At 38.7% G+C, this 7,500-nt stretch overlaps 1 protein-coding gene across 2 annotated transcripts in view; it reads left to right on the forward strand.

The window, feature by feature from the left end:
* The first annotated feature begins 2,940 nt into the window (after positions 1–2,940).
* LOC138004456 (histamine H2 receptor-like) overlaps positions 2,941–7,500 on the forward strand; it is an 11,407-nt gene continuing 6,847 nt past the window's right edge. The window contains exon 1 of one of the 2 annotated variants that reach the window (XM_068851004.1): positions 2,941–3,010. The gene's annotated coding sequence lies outside the window, so the exon portion shown is untranslated. Of the gene's footprint in view, positions 3,011–5,097; positions 5,515–7,500 lie in introns of those variants that run through there. The other variant, XM_068850981.1, reaches the window with a different exon arrangement.

The following is a 7,500-nucleotide window of genomic DNA, read 5'->3' on the forward strand; positions in this document are numbered from 1 at the left end:
TTTGCTCTAACAGCTAAACGTTCTTGAGGAGAATAAAGAGGTTCCTGTTCTTGATAGAACGAACATTCAAATGAACTATTGTGATGTTTTCTTCACAGCGTTTCGAGGCTTAAGCTTTCGTATTGCGAAGCTCATTAGAGTTAGCCGTGGCAGTCATTCCAGGATTCAGTTCGACATCACACGATAAAAGAATGCATGTCATAGCGAATGAAGCGGGGGAATTGAGGAGTAAGGCACTTTAACTTTGAAGAAACCCGTTTGAAAGTGAATTTCGCTGTCTTTCGAATTGCAGCTTTGCTCTCAAACACATCAAACATGGGTTTTTGGTGATGAAAAATCGTGGAACTAGCACTTTGATCGACCCAGTCATATCGAAATAACGGTAGGATGAAACTAAAATAAACCAGCGTGAATGATATAAACGACGAAAGAGCGAAACGTCTCAATCGTCTTGCCATCGCCATCTTCAATTGGCTCTTGTTCCAAGAGTTCTTTATCGGACAGTTCATACACCTTTTTCCAAAATGGCCGTCATTTAAATATTCTTTTGTTTTTATTCAATTGAGCCCTTGATACCTCGTTTTTAAGCTTAAAATTCAAAAGAATATTTTGCCTTGAACGAGGCATCAGGGTCTAATTTGAATAAAAACAGAAGAATATCTAAATGGCGGCCATTTTGGAATAAAGGTGTATCCGGATAACAGAACTCACTTTCATTTTTTTCTCTACTGTCACTAATTTGTTTGCAACAACTTTCCAACTTATCTCGCAATAATTGTTATGCAAAAAAGCCGTACGAGTGCGGTACCGACACTTTTTCCGGACCGGCTCACGTCAACCTGTCTGGCACTACAAAGTTTAAGGAGCACATGATCATGAGAAGGAGCGATCGACTCCCATATTGAGGGGACAATGGTTGCTAAGAGAGCTTTTTAGTCAAGAGCCCTACAAAAAGGTTGCATGGATGGTTCTTTTTTCAATGGAAATCTGACAACACTTCAATTATAAGGCGCATGCGCAACTTTTCCCATGGGCATGATGACGTCATATTTAGGGTCACTGGTTTACAAAATTGGAAACTGACCAAAATAATGCCAAATTCTCTCAAATTAGTTAACCATTGCATCCTTAGCAACGCACCCCAAAAAGAACGTCAGTAGGCCCTTAAGCGACCTAATTTTTTAAATCTCAAAGTTTATTTCTCCAAATAAGTCACTCCTTTTTGCTTAGAGGATTTTTGTCCATAAAGAAACCTATGACATCATCAATCATATACTCATATTAACATATGTATTTAAGCATGCCTAAAAGCAGACCTCTTCACTTATGTTTTATCTATGTTTTCGTTTTCAGATATTTTTATAATTGCAGTAGTCTGCTTATTTGAATTCCAAAAAATTGTAACGGCAAATCATTTAACGTCCTGAAGAAGTCAGGCCGTGCCTGACGAAATATCGGTAAATATATATCATCACAGCCTTCCACTAGCCTTGCAGTATTATTACCATTTATTGATTTACTTTTTATTTTATTTCTTTTTTTACCTTTACGACCGGTCCAGCTAGCTCATGGCTATAGATTAATTTATTTTTCCCGTCCTCTTTCTTGCTCTTTTCGCCGTTTTTCGTCGCCATCATTCAGCCTGTTTTCTCGTGCTGGAGCTTGCCCTTTCTTCTCCTACTCGGCAATATATAACTTCGTCTCGTTATGCGGGCTTTTTCTTGCTCTCTCTTTCATTGTCAGTTTGTCTCCTGTCCCTCTCGCTCTCTTTCACTTTTGATCATCGCTCACTCGTTGCTTTTTGTTCTGTATTTCTCTTCTTTCAAATATGTACGACATTTTAAAATCAAAGTGCCACTGTCGTTTCTCGTGGATATGAAAATTACCGCGATTGTTTAAAATTGGCAGGCTGAAGTTTTCTTTATGCATTAGTCATTGTGATATAACAGCTGGATAATTGTGTAACAGCACGGGGGGCTCTCATATGCAACTCAATACCCAAAATAATGCATGAATGTGAGGTGATCATGATCCCTAAACCCTAACCCTAATCCTAACCCTAAACCCTTTGCTGGAATTCAACCATGTACAATAACTCTACCATTTCTCCAATAGGCATAAGATTACTCTTTAACACTGCCATCCTCTATAAAGAGCTGTATCATGTGTTCAAAATTCCTAGTACAGATGACAGGGTAATTCTGAATAAGGTCTGATTTTGTTGCCAGATCATGTTGTTGATGTCATCAGGTTAGGCAAGTAGAGCAGATTCATTCAGTATTTATTAACACTTTTTGTGCCAGTTATACATTCCTCCAACAAACCTTGCTAATCTTTATCACTATATTTGATACTGTTACACTTGGGGCGCTTTCCATTTGACAGAACTGACCGGCCAAACCAGGCATTTCGAAGGACTAACTTTACACCACCTTTAAATTAACACTCTTCGAGGATGATACACAATCCTCCGGAAGAATGCGAGGGGTTATCATGCAAGTGTAATATGGAAGGGTCCAAATCCGCGAAGGGGGACTAAATCCGTTAGGGGATTTAGTCACCCGGGGTCCAAATTCGCTAGGAGGGTGGCGCTGGTCCGTCTTTCCACATTCTCTTGCGAAACCTACATCTATTGCCGAATAGACATCATGTAGACCTACATCTATCGAGAGCTTTATGACCATATTTAGGCAGTGTATCAATTAAAAAATCCGGACTTTTTTTTTATCCTGACTTAAAAAGATCGAGCCCAGTTCCTTACCTTGAAATCAATCAAGATGGCTGCCGAGGGCTTCTTGGCGCATGCTCTTTTACCTCTGTTTCCTCGAGGAGTCCTGAGCACTAGAGAGAATCCGGATACGTTTGATACGTTTCGGATTCGTGTGGACGGGCAAATTCGATTTGAATACGCTACGTGTGGATATATATGGAACAGTCAACGGCGAACTCAAATTCATTCAAAATCGCTCAAAAAACCGCTTTTGAGGTAAAAGGACGAATATAAACCAAGGTAAGGTAATTCAACGTTTATTTATCATTGATTTACATACATAGTTAACGATATATCGCTATAGGTGAAGTAAACGGTAAATCCAATACATTTACTATAAAATAACAATCGGCTACACATCCGATTGTGTGGGCCCCCTGTGTTGAACCTGGGAACAAAAAGTTATAGTATTAAAACTGGGTTTGTCACCAGGTGGATCCATTGGCAAATAAAAAATATAAATATATGTTACTCTGGTGTTTGAAATATAAATTATGTACAATAAAAACGTTTTTCGACGTTTCGGTTGTATTCAACAACCTTCATCAGGGAAAGTGAAAGATAAAATTTACACGAAAGCTAAGATATAAACTAAAACGCTAATTAAAATTCTAAAGTTAGTGTCATTTTTTCTTTTCTGCAATAGTCAAATGCAAATACTCCTTGGGGAGTAGCGCTCCATCGTCTCGGTTGAGGGGGTCTTTAGCACAGTTTATTTCCCAAGCCTCAAGAATTTTCCTTTGTCGCCAGTTATTGTTAGTTCTGAGAATAGTGGCCTCCATTCTCGTCCCCATCGCCCTTTTCGTTTTCGTATGGTATTGTGCAATTTTTCTCTTCCGACTCTGCAAGGTACTTTCACAATTCACAATTGAACGTGAGAACGAGAGTAAAATTGCCTTTCTTGACACCATGGTTCATCACCAGGAAGACGGAAAATTAATCACCACCGTCTACCGGAAACCTACCCACACTGATCGCTATCTGTCATATTTATCGCACCATCCCAGTATGCACAAGCGAGCTGTGGTCAAATCATTAATGGATCGGGCCGAGAGAATTCCCTCGACAAAATCCAACCGAAATATGGAAAAACAAAGAATAATGTCCACATTACAGTAAACACCCACATATAAGAACAGTTTTTTCAGGTTTAAGGCTGATTGTGTTCTTATTTGAGGGGTGCTTAGTGAGAAATCAGCCTGAAAGTGTTCTTAAAATGTTCTTAAAATTGGTTTCAGAAATACTTCAAATTATGTATTACTACAGGTTTAATTAACATACAATGCTGTTTTGTAATAGATTTTATAGTTTGTAATGGTCCTGAAAACCATAGTACTTTGATATAAGTTACCGTACTGTATTGCTGCCTTATTCTAATACCCTTTCCCTTTATATTAAAAACATGTTTTATTTATCAGCCTGAATTTGTTCTTATTTATGTGGTGCTTTATTGGCCAAATTTCAGCCTGATGTTCTTAATCCACTTGTTCTTATATGCGGGTGTTTACTGTACAATCAAATGGATACCCCAAACGCTTTATCTTGAATGCCAGCAAACCTAAACCACCATTAAACTACCCATTAACTGGTGCAGAGTCGGAAGAGAAATATTGCACAATACCATACGTTAGCGGGGCCTCCGAACCCATAAAGAGAGTTTTGGGCAATCATGGAATCAAAGTGACTTTTAAACCCTACAATACAATTGGCCAGATATTTCCAAAGCCGAAAGACGAAATGGGCAAAGAAGAAATTTGAGATCTCGTGTATGACATTCCCTGCGCAGTATGTAGCAAGAATTACGTCGGAGAAACGCAAAGAAAATTTACAACTAGAAAAGGCGAGCATCAAAAGGCCGTCGCACGGCTACAAAAAGAAAAATCAGCACTTGCGGACCACGTTATAAATACGAATCATGACATCGCGTGGAATGAGGCCTCTATTCGTAAAACTAACAATAACTGGCGACAAAGGAAAATTCTTGAGGCTTGGGAAATAAACTGTGCTAAAGACCCCCTCAACCGAGACGATGGAGCACTACTCCCCAAGGAGTATTTGCATTTGACTATTGCAGAAAAGAAAAAATGACACTAACTTTAGAATTTTAATTAGCGTTTTAGTTAATACCTTAGCTTTCGTGTAAATTTTATCTTTCACTTTCCCTGATGAAGGTTGTTGAATACAACCGAAACGCGGGAAAACGTTTTTATTGTACATAATTTATATTTCAAACACCAGAGTAACATATATTTATATTTTTTATTTGCCAAAAAGTTATAGATTCAAAAATATCCGTATATTACGTGTGGACGGGGCTTTAGTTGGAAGAGAAAACCGTTTGGAAATTTATTGGTGTTGTTTTTGCTCCATTTTAAAAATATTTTCAACACATGAATTCAAACCAAGATGTTAATTCATTAGCCGGTCAAGCTCCACGAACGAATCTCCACTCAAACACTGTCACAGCAACCGAGACTCGCGTTGACCTTGAAATTTCCTAAGATATTTCCCTGGTAGCACCGTTAACTCAAAAGAGAATATCGCTGGCATAGAAACGCACTATGCAGTCAAAACAGTAGTCAGTTTTGTACCCAGTCTGCAGTTTGCATTTTGTACCTAGTTTGCATTTTAAACCGAATCTGCAATCTGGAACCTGCAGTCTGTAGTCTGCATTTTATACTGACCGGTAGGTTATCTTATTTCAAAGATCAAAGAAATAACGACGTCTCCTCCTCTAACACCAGGTAAATGCTCAAACCATTTTTCATGACGCCTTTGATTACAACACGTAATCTTTAAACGTAGTACTACTTAACGTCTGGCATTTTTTCACTGTTTTGGATCAGTCTCCCTCTAAAGCCCCATTTACACGAGCAATTTTTCCTTGACAAGTGGACTTGTCAAGGAAAACTTGCCGACTGTACACATTAGCAAGTTTTCCTTGACAAGTTTTCCTTGACAAGTTTTCCTTGGTAGTGTAAATGAATAATATGACAAGTTTTCCTTGTCACATTTTCCTTGTTATCCATCTACACGAGCAAATTTCAGACTTGACAATTTTTCCTTGTCAAGGAAAATCTAGCGCGCCAGATTTTCCTTGACAAGGAAAATTTGTCCACTATTCCCCATCTACACGAGCAATTTTTCCTTGTCAAGGAAAACTTGTCAAGGAAAAATTGCTCGTGTAAATGGGGCTTAAAATGCGCATCTCAAGTTTCTTTTTGTTTAAGTTGTAGCGGCATCGCTTGAATTTCGGCGCATATAACAATTAAACGCCATTCGCATACAAATAAGTGGCTGGGTATGTCCTGCAGTTTAGCTTTTCCCCCTTTCTACAGAGGTTAAATGATGTGACATGAATGGACCTTGAATGATTGCTTCGAACATTTCACCGTAGTGCGCATATTTCCTCTTCGGTTTAGCCAGCGATATGTCAGTTCCTGCTCAGGAACAGCTTCGGAAACACGATCACTTTATGATGTTGTCCTTAACGCATTTAGCTCAATGTAAGATATTTATGACTTTCGATTTGCTGGCTGACTATCTCCAATTCTTCCAGCTATTAAGAACCAGTGATTTTCATTGTTTGGTTCTTCACTGGTCAACATCTGACTTCAATTACTGAGGCGGTTTCTCGAAGCTTCTGTCCTTCGACTTCTTGGCGCCTTGCCCAACGTAAAAGCAAAAGGCAAGGTGACACACGCTAACACTAACCCAGTTTCACTGGCGACAAATGTCTGATTGGTCGACGCCTTGCCATGTGACTTCAATAGATCAAATTAAACATGGCTACCATCGGGTACATTAAAATCAGATCTCCCTAGATAAAAAATACTCTTTTTCAGGCCAGTAAAACCGACGAATGTTTTGACTGCATAGTGCGTTTCTATGCCAGCGAGATTCTCCTTTGAGTCAACGGTGCTACCAGGGAAATATCTTAGGAAATTTCAAGGTCAACGTGAGTCTCGGTTGCTGTGACAGTGTTTGAGTGGAAATTAGTTCTTGGAGCTTGGCCGGCTAATGGATTAACATCTTGGTTTGAATTCATGTGTTGAAATATTTTAAAAATGGAACAAAAAAGACACTCTTTGAGGATGATATACAATCCTACGGAAGAATGCAAGGGGTTATCATGCAAGTGCACGTGTTCCTTCAAATTGTTGCATTTTCTTTGCCAACTGATGGGTCTGGCCGGCCAGTTCTGACAAAAGGAAAGCGCCCTTAGAGAGAGATGGTCTGAACCATAAGAGATCACAGCAAGTGCATATATATTCAGGGCCATGTGTTATCTTATCACGAAAAGACTGAATTACTTTTGACATGGAATGTCTAATAGAGTCTTGACCTTGACAAATTTCAGCTTGGTTTAGCCTTGAGCTCTGCATAGCTTTCCTTAAATGGTTCTGTGCTTTTCTGTTAGTTCTCTGATATGTTCTGGATTGGAAACTTTACCCTTGTGAAATGTTTGCTTTTCATATTCCCTTGCTGCTTCAATATTTCAAATCTTTTTTCGTGTTTTGCATTGTTTTTCTTTTCCCTGAACTCTTTATTTTGTCTCTTCCGCTTGATAGATTCTCTCATATAAGCTCTTTTTGCCACTGCTTTGTAGAAACATCATTTTTGGCCATGGTTTAAAATAATCGATTATTACCTCTGAATAATTGTTGACATTGGTAGCACTGCTGATTTCATAACCTGAAATACTGTCATTATAATAATCTAACTGAATT

The sequence above is a fragment of the Montipora foliosa genome, chromosome 1 (genome assembly GCF_036669935.1).
Source record: "Montipora foliosa isolate CH-2021 chromosome 1, ASM3666993v2, whole genome shotgun sequence".
NCBI classification, from domain to species: Eukaryota; Metazoa; Cnidaria; class Anthozoa; order Scleractinia; family Acroporidae; genus Montipora; species Montipora foliosa.